Below are 14,524 nucleotides of genomic sequence, written 5' to 3'. Positions count from 1 at the left end.
TCAGCGTTTTATACAATTGAATTTGTCTGGCATACTACCGTAGAATTAATTACATTTAACATAATTGATTTTTAAATGGTTTACAAAATAATATTATTTTGCTTCTAAAATATTACGCAAAAGCCTTGCCACTGAACATACCGCGAATAATTAGGTACATAACAAGAATAATATTATACCACTGAAATTTAATTTGTTGAATTCATAAAATCATAACCAAGTTAAAAAATATTTAAACATTGGTATATTTGTTTACATTTAGACAATAGAACACCTGATTAAAGTAGAATAAACCTTAACAGTGTTTGTAAAATTTGTATTAAAAATAATATCCAAAACAGAGTTAGTAATAAAACGCTAATGAAAATCATTAAAATTTAAACAATTCATTCTTGTGGTTATTTATGTTGCATTAAATTATAGTTGCAAAATCTTGAATATAAACTACTCATTTCTTATTTAAAGATTAAGGATAGATAACAAAAACTCACATAAAATAGTATATAAATTATGGCTCAGAATACATTTTTTATAGAGCCATTATTTTTTTCTTTACGATTTTACATTTTTTATACTTAGAATTAATTATACGTATATATAATACCATACAATATTAATACTAAGTATTGTAGTTGATAGTTTATGATGAAGATTGATAATATCAAATTTAGTAAAAAACGATATATTATAGGTACCTATAAAGACACGGTTCTACAACAGAAATTATGAATAATATTCTCAAAAAAAAAAAAAACGAATCATGTGTATAATGTATATATGTATATAAATTATAGAAACACACGATAAAAGAAATATCTAAAATATGCCTAGAGAGAATTTTCGCAAAGCACTATAAATATATTATAAAGGTCATAAAAGATAGATACTGGGGGTAGGGAGATAAGGACGAGAAGTATACACAGTAAGTCAGTGAATTCCTTTGGTAGGACACACACCACGTACTACAAGTATGAGTATATGTAGTTATAGCATTGGTGTAATACTATAAACTTGAATTTACAAGTAACGTGATTTTCACTCAATAAATATGGCTATAGGATGGAATACATTTTTCTTGTTGTAGTTAAGTATTGAAGTAAGTTAAGTAAAAGCAAACCGTATATTCCAATAAATACGTGAATATACGTTTTATAATAATATTTCGTTATTTTTACTATAATAATTATAGTTTTATGCTTTGTTATTATTTAAATTAAAAGATGTTTAATATTTTTGTTTAAGCGTAGAAAAACAAACATAAATTACACGTAAATAAGATGGCAGTAACTTTTTCAGGTGTACTTATTAAACGGATATTTAAATTTATAATTTTAAGAATGAAAAAACAAAGTGATAAAAATGTAATGTTATAATAAACTAAGTTTCTACCTATATCAATATGAATTATTATTCTTTTTTAGAAAACTAATAAAAAGTGCCTCGCTCTTTAATTAACTAATACTATATATTAATATTTATAAGTTATAGCTTAAAAAGTAATTAATTCATTAATTCATTTTATTAAAATTAAATTTTAATCATTATAAAAAAATAAATAAATAAATAAACTTTTAAATGTATTTGTAAATCAATTTCACTATAAAAATTATGTTTAAAGTAAGAATTTAAACAATTCAGTTAAACCTTCATGTACAGTTTTGTTATTTATTTTTATTTACATAAGGTATATTTGACATTTTTGTTGATCTAATCCAGATTGCATTTTGTTATAACTTAATATCCAAAACTTAAAACAGAATTCTGCAAGTATGAAATCAAAAGCTAAGATATTATGTAAGAATTAAGAAAGTATTTTAGGGAAAAAATAATAATTGATAGGAACTATTAAGTAAAAATAACAAACCATGATAATCATGCATAAAAAATGATAATTTTAATAGCTTGTAAAATTCAATAACAAATAAATTTTCGTTTTTTTATTTGTGCAAGTACTTACATTTATTTTTGTCATTAATATATTTTGTTTCTTACAATTTTTATTGGCTATGTAAATATGTAATACATCTTGAGTTAAATCGTATTCGTACGATTATGACAAAAAATAATTAATAGTTTATTAATTTAATATTATACACCTAAGTTTTTTTTCATATTATTGTCACGTTATCTGTAATATCAGAGAAAAATGAAACGCAAGGGTAAATAAATATTATTCTTAACGATAAACATGATATTCTCTGAGAATTCACTAATTTAAAACGAAAGAGTCATTGAGTAACTGTAAAATAAGCATCTTCCTGACGTTAAGTTTAATGTGGCGATTACAGTTCTCAACGGAATAGTTTATCCCTTACACCCATATGGTCTATGATATTCAAAGTTTTATATAAGAATCAATTTTTCATTTAGATAACAATATTTAAGGAACTACCAATAAATTAATCAAAGGTATTACAGGTACGTTCAAAATAAAAAGTACGTTTTTACTTCTACTTTCTTACATAATAGGAATTATTCTATAGGCGACTCGGCAACACTGTGTGTAAGACGTATTTTGCTAACGACCACTCGTTACTCGCAAATCATACCACGTCAACCACTGTATTTAATGTTACCCATGATACCATACAATGTCTATAATGCAGTAAATTCCCGTCACAACGAATACCAATACAACGAAAAATCCCGTTATAACGAAAGTCATGGAAGTCCACTGCCGAAAAGCCGAAAAGGGCTTATAAAGAGTTCATCCGAATTTTCGTTATAACGAGAAAAAATTCGGTCCCCTGGAGTTCGTTGTAACGAGATTTTACTGTATCTGTCAAAGATGCGCTGAAGCCGATTAATAAAAAAAAAATAAACAAACTATGGTGCACAGTGATAATATTAAAGCCATACGATATGTATATCGTTGAAACCAGTGTAGACACGAAAGTCGGGACACACTTCATTGTGTTTAACCCGTCGTTGGTGTCGCTAATATTTTTACACCGTCAGTGTCGTGTTAGCGTTTCGCTCGCTCACCTATTAAAATACACGTGTGAGCGTACAATTAATATACTATGCTACTGACAAATGTCAATATTAGACTGCTATAGTATAATAATAGATAATAATAAAATAACAAGATAATAAACCGAAAATAAAAACAGTATAATTATAAAATATACGGTAAGGCGATCAGTGACGGGCGAGTACAACGCTAATATCACGGAATTATTACGTATATACGGCAACATTGGACCACGATAACTTTGTAAGTTTATTTATAACTTTTAATATTTTTCCGTAACCATTTCCGTAAATAACTCTAGGAAATATTTATATAATATTGTCAAAATCCAATATTTAAACCAGTGGTTCTTAAAATGGCAATTTTATTGTGTAAGCGAAATGCTCATAGCAACACCGACGACGGGTTAAATTAATTTCGATTTGATTATAATACTGAATTATTAATTACGCTATAATATATTCTTGCAAATAAATATGATTTTTATTGAAGTGGTTTTTTTTTCTAATTATAACAAAAACTGTTTTCTTTATTAGAAAACGAAATATATACATTTTTTTGAAACCATAATCATTTAAAAATTAGATGACTGGGGTGTGCAGCATAACAAAACACTGTCGAATACAAATATATCGATTAAAAAAAGTTAATTGTTTTTCGAAAACTTTATAATGCGAGAATTATAAACATAAAGTAATTAGATACATTGCAACAACTATTAATTTAATGTAATTCAGAAGCTATCTGTACAATAATCGTCACGTCCATTTAATTTATAGACATTTAACGACAAGTCGTTTCATTTAAAATTTTAGTCACGTTTTTACCTACTGCACCATAAAAACTATATAAAAAAATAAAATCAACAAACTATGATAATATCTTCAATAATACATTTAATATCATTCAAAGCCATGCGCAGCATATTATTATGTCATCGTGAAAATGAGTACATTTGGCAGTAGCTAATATTAGTTGTACAAAAACGCGTAATGAAGTTTTTGTTAACTCATTGTTGTAGTTTACGTATTTTATTTTCAGATAAAAATGTATAATAATGCCCATACATCCCTAATAATAATTGTTGATACATGAAATATCAGAAATCTGTTGTGTTGGTGATTCGATGCCATATGTCTTTCTATAAAAATAGACTTATTTTATATCAAATATACCAATAACCCAAACCAAGGGATAAAAATTCTGAAAATATACTCAAATCTTCAAAAAAATATTATTAAAAAAACAATTTTTCTACTTTTTTTAAACTGACCTCTTAAACTTTTAAAAATTAGGTTTTAAAATTTTAATAATATTGAAGTTAAAAATTAATATTAAATTGTAAGTAATTTATAATCAATAATTTTGAATAAACTAAATAAATAATATATTTAAAATTCGTGTTGTGTGTTATTAACATGCGGGAGAGCTACACTAATTATTTTACACACACACATAGAAAGTCGCCTATATTTAACTCATTAATAACGGTTGGTATCGAATCCCTCTAATAATAATGTTTAATATTAAGATATTTGGTGAAAACAAAACAAATGAGATTACCAATAAATTGATACCACGACGTTAACATTATCGGCATACGAATTATTTACAATGAACTGCGTTACAATCATACACAAAAACTAATCAAGAGAGCACGCCGAGCTATTAAAAGTCACAAAATACTTGAGGATTGGATGAAAAACATAAATATAAACATAAACAAATGGTTAGTAGCTACACATCTTTTCACTCCACTCATAACTTAAACTATACTACTAAGAAAAATCTATAAAATCATACTATACAGTATGCTATACTATGCTATACACACATATATTATAATAAAAGGTTTAGAACTATAGCCAAAAAAAAAATTATTACAGTATCGTCTTATTTCACGATAAAAATTGATAAATTAGATGAACTCGAGTACAGATTTTACATATATTTAAAATTATATAAGGTACTGTGCATATTAAATATAATACCACTACAAAATAATAAACAATATATTATATTATAATATTTATGTTTTAACACGACGCATTGGTTATGCGATTTTAATAAAATAAATATGCGTGTGTTTTCTGCATACTACTAATCTCTTTTAAGGTAATATCTAATTACCAATTTGTTAAGAATGAATATTTATAATATAACGAAGACAAACTTATAGCACCAAAATATTTACACTATTTCATAATAGTACAACTGGTCAAACCTTTACAAGTAGGTTTAGGTATAATAAATAATAATATGTGCTTTACAAACATCACGCTTTATAATTTATATCGATCTGAAAAAGTATAGGTAATATAAATCAGCAGAAAATTATCGAAATCAGCCCAAACGTTATTTCAGGTCAATACCCTACTCGTGATGCAATATTATTAATTATTATATACAACACGTATTAACTGGAAAACATGTATTATATTATTATTATATACACATATGATATTTTTTTTATTATATAAAAACATAATATGATGATTACACAAAATACAATAAAAGTTTTGGACTCAGAAACCCGAATGGTATTATAAGTGTAAAAATCTACCACAAAAATGATGATGGTAAATAATAATAATATTATATTGCCTATGTAAATGTCATCGGAAATATTATTATTATTATTATAATTATAACATACGTTTAGGCCGTAAATACTCGTATAATATATAAAAAAAAACCCTAAGATATATTTTGCGAATGGATCGTATATAATAATATACAATAAAATTCCGTTACAACGAACTCCAGGGGACCGGATTTTTTTTCGTTATAACGGAAATTTCGTTGTAACGAAAATTCAAATAAGCTCTTTATAAGCCCTGCTTTTGGGCAGAGGACTTCCATGACTTTCGTTATAACAAGATTTTTCATTGTATTGGTATTCGTTGTAACGGGAATTTACTGTATTATATAGTCATAGTCAGTGACATCAGACTTTTTTATGAAGCGAAATCTAAAATTGTTGTTTCAACCACCCAATATATCTATGATTAACCCATTTAAGAAGTAAAGCGATCGCTTCGCATGGCATATGAATTAGGCGCCACTGTCCATAGTAGTGAATAATTATTTGTATAGGTGAAATATTAAGAACGTTTGAAATTTGGCTAAGCAACAGCGCCACCGTCTGTACATATTCTGCAACCAATGGGTTGGCTAAACAGAAAGAGAGTGAGTCAATTATCTACACGATAATTTCTTGAACATTCTCTCACCTATTAAATCCTTAATCCCTAAATGAGTATTATTATTAATTCATAAAAATTCTAATTTTTAGTGTTCTAAAGTTTATAATATATTTATATTGTATTCTTAAATACGATATATTTACAATAAAAAGAGGTCCTCGTTTGAAAATTATGTTTATATCACCACGCGGCTCTTATTTTAATTAGCATACAAATATATTTTGTATTAAAAATATGTAATCTTTAAGCATACCTACTATATTTATATTAAATTTCAAAAATTCAAATTGAATTAAAAGTACAGTTCCAGCCTCCAGGATAAAATGAGGATAAACATACCTAGTAAATCGCTCTGCGCGATATGTAAGTATTGCAGCTAGCTATAACATAAATGCATACATTTTGAAAGAGATTCTGCGTGGAAGACAATTTAGTATATATATTATGTACGTGTAATAATAATATATGACCGCACAAGCCAGTCAATATTTCATATTATTATAAATAATATAATATTTTATATTGAAGCATAATACGTAGACGTAAATATAGCGTCATGAATGTCAAAAAGTGTGAATATTCTCGACTATTCACCGTTCGGTGAATAGTTAATTTCCCATGGCCTGTTTTTATAATTAAATTAATTTTTCACAAATAATTCATTAGAAGTTCATGTCAATACTAGATAGATTCAGAGACCTATAATTATAGCATTTGCATGTTTTTTATAATTCAATAAATAACAGTTTAATAATAATAACCTTATTTAGCACATTATGAAGAATCTAATTCCAGAATTGTTTTTCTTCACATATTTGCATGTTTAGAGATTTTAACTTATTAGAGAATGTGGACACATTTTTTAGAATATTATTGCATTTTATTTAACTATTATGCAAAAAGAAAATGTGTTCATAAAAATGTAAAATTTAAAATGCATAATATGCCCTATTATAGTATACCAAAATGTTATAAATATCATGAGAATTTTCCTGCTAAAAGCATTGTATTCCCACTATCATTGATGACAATCTTCATATGTCTCATATCTTTCATATTAATTTTTTTTTTTTAAAGATTTCAATGACATTTATATGCTGGCCAGTGGCCTATATAGGGGGGAGGGGTTAGGGGTTCAATAATAAACCGGCCTGATAATAATTATACGCCCTTAAATCAATTAAATATGTATACCATTATACTAATACTAACTATATATTATACTAATAATATACCATAAAAGTTAGTAAAATATTTACTGAAAAAAAAAATGAATTCTCCTGAAGTAATGAATAATAATAATAAAGTATTTTAAAACCAGTTAAATTTTTATACATTTTAAATAATTTATGAATACTAATTCATTAAAATCAGAATATTTAAAATTGGAAAATTAAAAAAAAAAAAAACAAATATATCTATTTAAAATTTTTATAAATTATATATATTACTTATAAGTTTTATTAATCTTTATTCCAAAACTCAATCAAAATATATTTTTAATAAAATTAAAAAACTTGAGTTTTAAATTGTTTAACACTTTATAATAAATAAATTCCTAATTATATATGTATACACTATAAATATACGAAACTTTGATATAATATTCTTAAGTAACTATAACAAATACTATTTTATAAATATTACTGTTAATGGATTATAATGAAATACATCTTGGTATAGACTAGATTTTTGATCAAACAATAAAATTAAGTAATTGCAAACATATATTTGCTCTATTCGTATATTTATATTTTATACAGTACGATATGGTCATTCCGAATAGAATACTTATTGATTTTCCTTGACACGGACTAAACTTTACCAATCCATCTTACTCGATTTGTTGCTTACCATACCTAACAAAAGTTGTTCGTTTGAGTGATATTTTCATACAGGTATAATATACGTAGTATTCATATTATCGATTGAAAATTATGGACTCTGTTTTAACAATATGATAATTTTCAATTTAACTTTCAATTTCCTGGTAGCAAGCATAAACTGTATACATACTATTATAATAATATAAGTACTCTATTATTGATTAAATTAGTAAAATAAAGACACTGTTGGTAACAAACTATGTAAATTGATGTAAAATAATAGTCCTAAAATATCATAAAAGAACCTCTTTGTGCGAGATTTACTGTTTAAATATTTATTAAACATCAAAGTTTAGACATTTATCGACAGCGGGAAAAAAGACATCGTGAAGATTTTAAATATTTCATCTGTCTAGTGAACTATAATTTAATATGTAAACACAAAACAATAAGGTCTCATATTAGGTTTATACTTATGATTAAATCACAAAAGGAGTAATATATAAATACCCGCACAAGTGCACAATACAGTTACAAATCAGTCACATGGTTATTATTCTTTGGTAAAGAAAAAGTTACAGATTCACATAAAATATACTATATAATATTCTTACGTATGGACAATAATATAGTATGATACGTATTAGTCAGAGATATAATCAATTATGGTCAACCCAACAGATCAATGAAACCAGAAAAAAATCTTAAAACATTTTTTATATATTTTCTACTAATTGTATCAGTTTTAAACCAAGGTTTAGTGCAAACAATTGAAAACAAAATATTGTGTTTTATAAAATAATTTACAGAACGGGGACATAGTCGGGTAGATAACATAAATAAATATAAATATATATTAATCATTAATCGTAAGGTTTCACGTCGTCGACGGTTTAAATGATACAATTTGACTAATTGAAAATGAGAAAAAAATAATGAAACATATACCACATGAAAACGTTAAATAATTTTAAACGAGTTGTTTTATGATGCATCGTTGTTAGCATCAAGATTGTGTCCAATAGATATCTAGACTGAAATCACAAAAACAGAGTGTTTTAATGCTCTTAAATTTTAATGGGTAATCGACATTAACGGGTTAAAAAAAAAGTGACTTTTGAGCCGAATGATATAAAAGCAAGTATAAACCAAGGGTGCCCGTTATGAAGAACGTGTGTTTTATTCAACATCGTTGCATCATTTATGGGCTCTTTTGAGTTCAAGTCGTAACGAAATCAGACCGTAATAGGTAATAAAACATAAACAAATAAAGTTGCAGACCCTTTGTGACGTTAATACAAATTATTTTAGGGTTCCGTAGATTATACGGTTTTCGCTAATTCTAAATGTGATACAACGCGTACACGTCGTACAACAATATTAAACACCCTGTGGCCACTCTTACATTTATTATTCCAGGGATAAATTTTATTCCCCCGGAAATACCTTTTCAAATCAAGTAGAACTTTTGACCTACTAAAAAAACTATTATTGTATATTTTATATATTGTATACATAAATATAAATGTATATTCCACAGAAAAATCGGAGTGCGCAATAATGCTAATGCCCTCTGCGCTTATTAACAGTAAAACGAAATATACGTAATACAATATTTAAAATATTTGATAGACATTCGAATGAAATATAATCGTTTAACGAGATCGCGTATATCCAATTTACTACAATAGGTAACTCTCAATTTTATAAACTAACTAACATTATAAAATAAAACCTTTTTTAATATGAATAATAAAAAAAAAAAAAAAAACATTGAAATATTTAATACTTTGATGTTCAACTTCATATTAATAGACATGCTATGCACAATTTATTGAAATACAATATGATTATACTCTACATTTAGATCACACAGTATCTATACAAATTATTAAATTGTTTAACTTTTTTTAAATACCTAAATAATTAATAAAGAGCTCTTTCTTTAAAAATTCCCAAAATTGTTTAAATTTTTCTTGTGTAACGAAACATTTTCATTTGATAAATAATTATTGTCATCATTAGATCCTATTACTATTCGCTGAATTAAGTTCGAACGAGTTACCTTTACGTGTTTTATGTTTTTATAAGTTTCTAGATTTTAACTGGTTGATATTAAAAATACAATTATTTGTATATTTTTATAAAAATCGAATATATCATAATGTATGTCTAATAGCATAAAATAACGTTATGATAAATTATTTTGATTTTAAATACAGTAACGGATTTCAGAGAATTGAGCAGCTTAAAAATCTTTTATGTTAGCTTTAAAAAACAATTTCCGTATAGTCACTTTGAAACGTAATGCAATCCTCGTTGTTAAAAACAACATAATCAAAGATTTTTTACGTGATAGATTATTTAGTATTGTTACAATTGTTTATAGCAATACGTTCGATGTTTGATTTTTTTTATATAGAAAACGATAATATTAAATCTATTGTTACAGAGTGTGGCACAAGATTTTTCATTTGTTGATACATTTTTACAAAGAAAAAAATAATTTAAAGAAATACAGAACTTAGGATATTACCTGAAAAATTATGATAAAAAAAAGGTAAAAAATCGTAAATATTATTTAATTTATTAAATACCTATTAATATAAAACTGTTTTTTAATATTTATTATTATATTACATAACCTGTAATAGGTTTATAATTATATAATGAAAATAAAATGGATTCGAAACATGATTGGAAACTTATAAAATAAGTCATTATACGTTTATGGAACATAGACTTTAGACAGTATGAAGTTGAATTATTATTAAGCTAATAAGTAATTTATTGGTTACTGCGCTGATTCTATTTTAGATTTAATAGCAAATAATAATATGATACTAAAAAAATTGTTTTTTAATTGTATACATGATAATATTTTATTTCCGCGAAAACTCAAGTATATTTTATATCATTTATTAATTTACCCATATTGTCGTATAGGTGCTTATTCAATTATATAAAATTGTATTTTTAACTGTAATATTACACCGGGTTTAGCAGATATCACTATAAATCAATTTTTACAGTGTTTGGCATACAAATACAAAAAATAATAAATTACTAAGATTGCCTGACGATTATAAAAACCATATATACCAAACAACAATACTGTTATAGTAAATAATCATTATGTAATATAAGAGGTTGTATTCGACTAGAAATAAAATTGAACAGGTGTGTAAGCTATACTAAAACGGCTAAATCAAAAACAACAGCTAAACTTATATCACAGTAAAAATATTCTTTAATTAGTTACTAAAACTAATCTTAGGAATGTTGTCGTTAGTCCAACGAAGATCCACCCATTCGTTATAATTCTATTATTATCAAATGTACAGAGACTGTACCAAAATATTGTTTATAACTCGCTTCGATTGTCTTATAGTCGTTTATTATTTTTGCTATCCTAAGCGTTTTATTAATCACACCACACAAAATGCCAACTCAGAGTATGTCTCTGTCAAAGACTTACAATAGTTATTTTTGCATTACTTTTTTTTTTTTTTAATTTTAAGTGGACCCATAACATATAATTTAACGAAAAGTAAAGAAGTTTTTAATTTCTTATTATACGTATTCAAACTGTATTATAAAATATATGATTGCTATGAATGTACGTTGTATTAATTTTATCAACGCCATTAAACATTTGCTTATAATTATTTATGGATTAACAGGATTAATATCCTTTTTTATTTAAACATAAAAGTATAGGAAATAATTTAGATATTGTAAATTATAATTTGTAATATTAGTTGGATAATGAAAATCTTATGAATTATTATTATTCATTCCCTTTTTTCTTTTTCTCTCGTTTTATTAATTAAACATTATAATTAACATAATTTTATTTTAAATTTAAAATTACATATCTTATGCGCACGCAGAAAAATTCAAAACATATTAAAAAGGTAACGTAAAACAGGTGCACATAGTTATAGTTGTCTTTTACTAACACTTTCTTTTTTTCGGACACTGTGATGGTTACCATAACGATTTTATTGCATTCATCAAGCCTAGAATTAGATTAGCCATCATTCATTATTTAACTGAATAAAGATTAGAGTTAATTTAATGAGAAAAAATATAGTTACATTACTTTTAATTTTTGTTTGTTTCAAAACGTTTAATTTTGATTTTTGAGCAATAATCCAAAATGGTTATTTATAAATAATATTCTCACTGTACAATTTTGGAAACAAAATTCAATTCGACTACATTAACCCATTCACTAATATTAATATCGCCACTCATATAATAAAAAATGAAAAAAAATACATCAGTTTATTACGTTAAGTAATATAACTTTAAATTGCTATATTAAAATGTGTGATCAATAATAAAGAATTATTTTTTAGCCACATAAATAAACGCGATTTATATATTCTATGAAACGTAATTTTGCTAACGTATTAAATATATTTAATTCGTTTTTATTCATGTAAATTTATTTATTTTTTTTTTTTTAGTGGAATGAGAAGGTACTGCGAGTATAATATGCAGTATGCACATTACGATAATAATATAATATTATAATACACCGCACGCATACGAGTGTACACTGTACAACATTTAATTTATGATGACGTTAAGGGACGTGACTGATAAGACAAGTAGGGGTGACGGCAGACAACTTTTCAATTTCCATAAGATATACAACTCGGTGGAAGGGGGTATAAAAACTTTATCGTTTTATTGGCTTAAAAGTTTTCTGAACTCATGATGTTGAATTGTGAATACTAACTTCGTGACGGTGCAGGCCTTACTCAGCCGCAGAGACTTAAATCTGCTACGGCAGCTAGGGAACTTCAACAAATTGGCCCTGCGCACGGTCAGGCCATTTAAGTTGCATGACCCGGAAGTGGATAGATATATGGATAATATATATTGAAAAACCCATGGCTGTACCTGATTGGACTGTATTACCATGTCTCAACATGCGTGTGATTGGTTTCCAAAAAAATACAAAACATAAATGTTATTTGAAATTTAAAGTATTAAAAAATTAAATGAGCATGTTTAAATTTCAACGATGAGAAAGCTAAACAGGTTTTTTTTGTCAAAGTAAACTTGTCTGCAAATCGATTTTAATTTACCGCTTAAAAGTAATAACTAGATCCAATTTCCTATACTAAAAGTTCTTACAACGATGAAACTTTTGGATGAAAATTTCACCGTTAATTGTGTTTACTTAAAATAGATTACTTAATTGATTTAAAAATATCTTTTACTTTACCATGATTGATTTAAAGATGTAATTTTTTTAGTTTTAATAAAATTTGAAATTTTGCAACAAAATCTGTAGCGTGTAGGCTAGGATAAATTCTACCTTGGAAGAATACTTTTTATTAAAAAAAAAACTGTTATAATTTTATTAAAAAAAAGTTCCATTTTAGATCTTCTCATTATTTTTTAGAAAAATAATGATGAAAATATAGTAAGTATAATGTAAAAAATAACTTTGATTTAAATGAAATCTTGATAATTTTATTTTAAATTTAATGAATAATATAATTCAATCGTTTTCGCCAATTTAATCTTAACATTTTAATGGTGCCGAGTGCCGACAGTGTTCCATCGGTTAATTATAAATACTATTTTTATAACAATATTACTATAATTGTATTATTTTATCGAATGGTGTTAACTATTGTCATAGCATATATCGACATAGATGAACACTAAGCCGCTATTAATATAGCATAATAGTATTTAACAATAATTAATTGTTGACACGCGATTAAATAAATAAATCGTTTATAAATCGATTAAAATAAAATCCTTATGAAAAAGAATGCTACACCAAAATTGCTACCGTGAGTTTAAATACCCTGTAGTGACTCATTAGTTCTAAGTTCAAGGGAAAAAAAAATTATTATTAAAAATTTTAAGATATTAAAAATCTTAAAAAAAATTAAATTAATTAATATTGCCAATAATTTACATAAAATACATCTATTATAAAGATTAATGTTTTTCTTTTTCTTCATTCATTGATTTTATTTGTAGAAAAATCTCATAAATATGATTTGAACAGAAGAATTCTCAACATTTATGTAACCTACATATTCCCTGCAAGCAAAAGGGTGACTGATTATATTTTCGCATAAACAAAATTGGTCTATAATAATATTTTTTTTTTCAGAAAAACATTTAAAACATAATAAGCCTTTATTTGTTAAAATTCAACACATATCATCCAAAGAATGTTTGTGCCGATAATTTATTTTTTTTTATATTTATCAAAACTGAAAATTTATCATTTGAGTACATCCTACAAATACAGTTTTGAATCATTAATTTAAAAAATAATTGCAGAAAAAACTAAAAGTAGTATATCTTTTTGAATGAAGACATTTTAAAACATGCTTGAATCATTTTGGATTTACTATGATTTTTTGAATGTTGGTGTTATGGCAATTCACTTTTTTTTATTCAAAATAATATGAAGAATTTTGAGTTATCAAGATTCAAGTTATCGCTGAGTCGATTCTCGATGATAATAAATGAAT

The 14,524-nt window shown here is 25.4% G+C and overlaps 1 long non-coding RNA gene across 1 annotated transcript in view; it reads right to left on the bottom strand.

Moving 5' to 3' along the window:
- The window catches only part of LOC132930685 (uncharacterized), a 110,912-nt gene that overhangs the window by 38,303 nt on the left and 58,085 nt on the right, over positions 1-14,524 (bottom strand). The window lies entirely within an intron of this gene.

This window comes from Rhopalosiphum padi, chromosome 4 (genome assembly GCF_020882245.1).
Source record: "Rhopalosiphum padi isolate XX-2018 chromosome 4, ASM2088224v1, whole genome shotgun sequence".
NCBI classification, from domain to species: Eukaryota; Metazoa; Arthropoda; class Insecta; order Hemiptera; family Aphididae; genus Rhopalosiphum; species Rhopalosiphum padi.
This window is presented reverse-complemented; position numbering and strand designations above follow the sequence as displayed.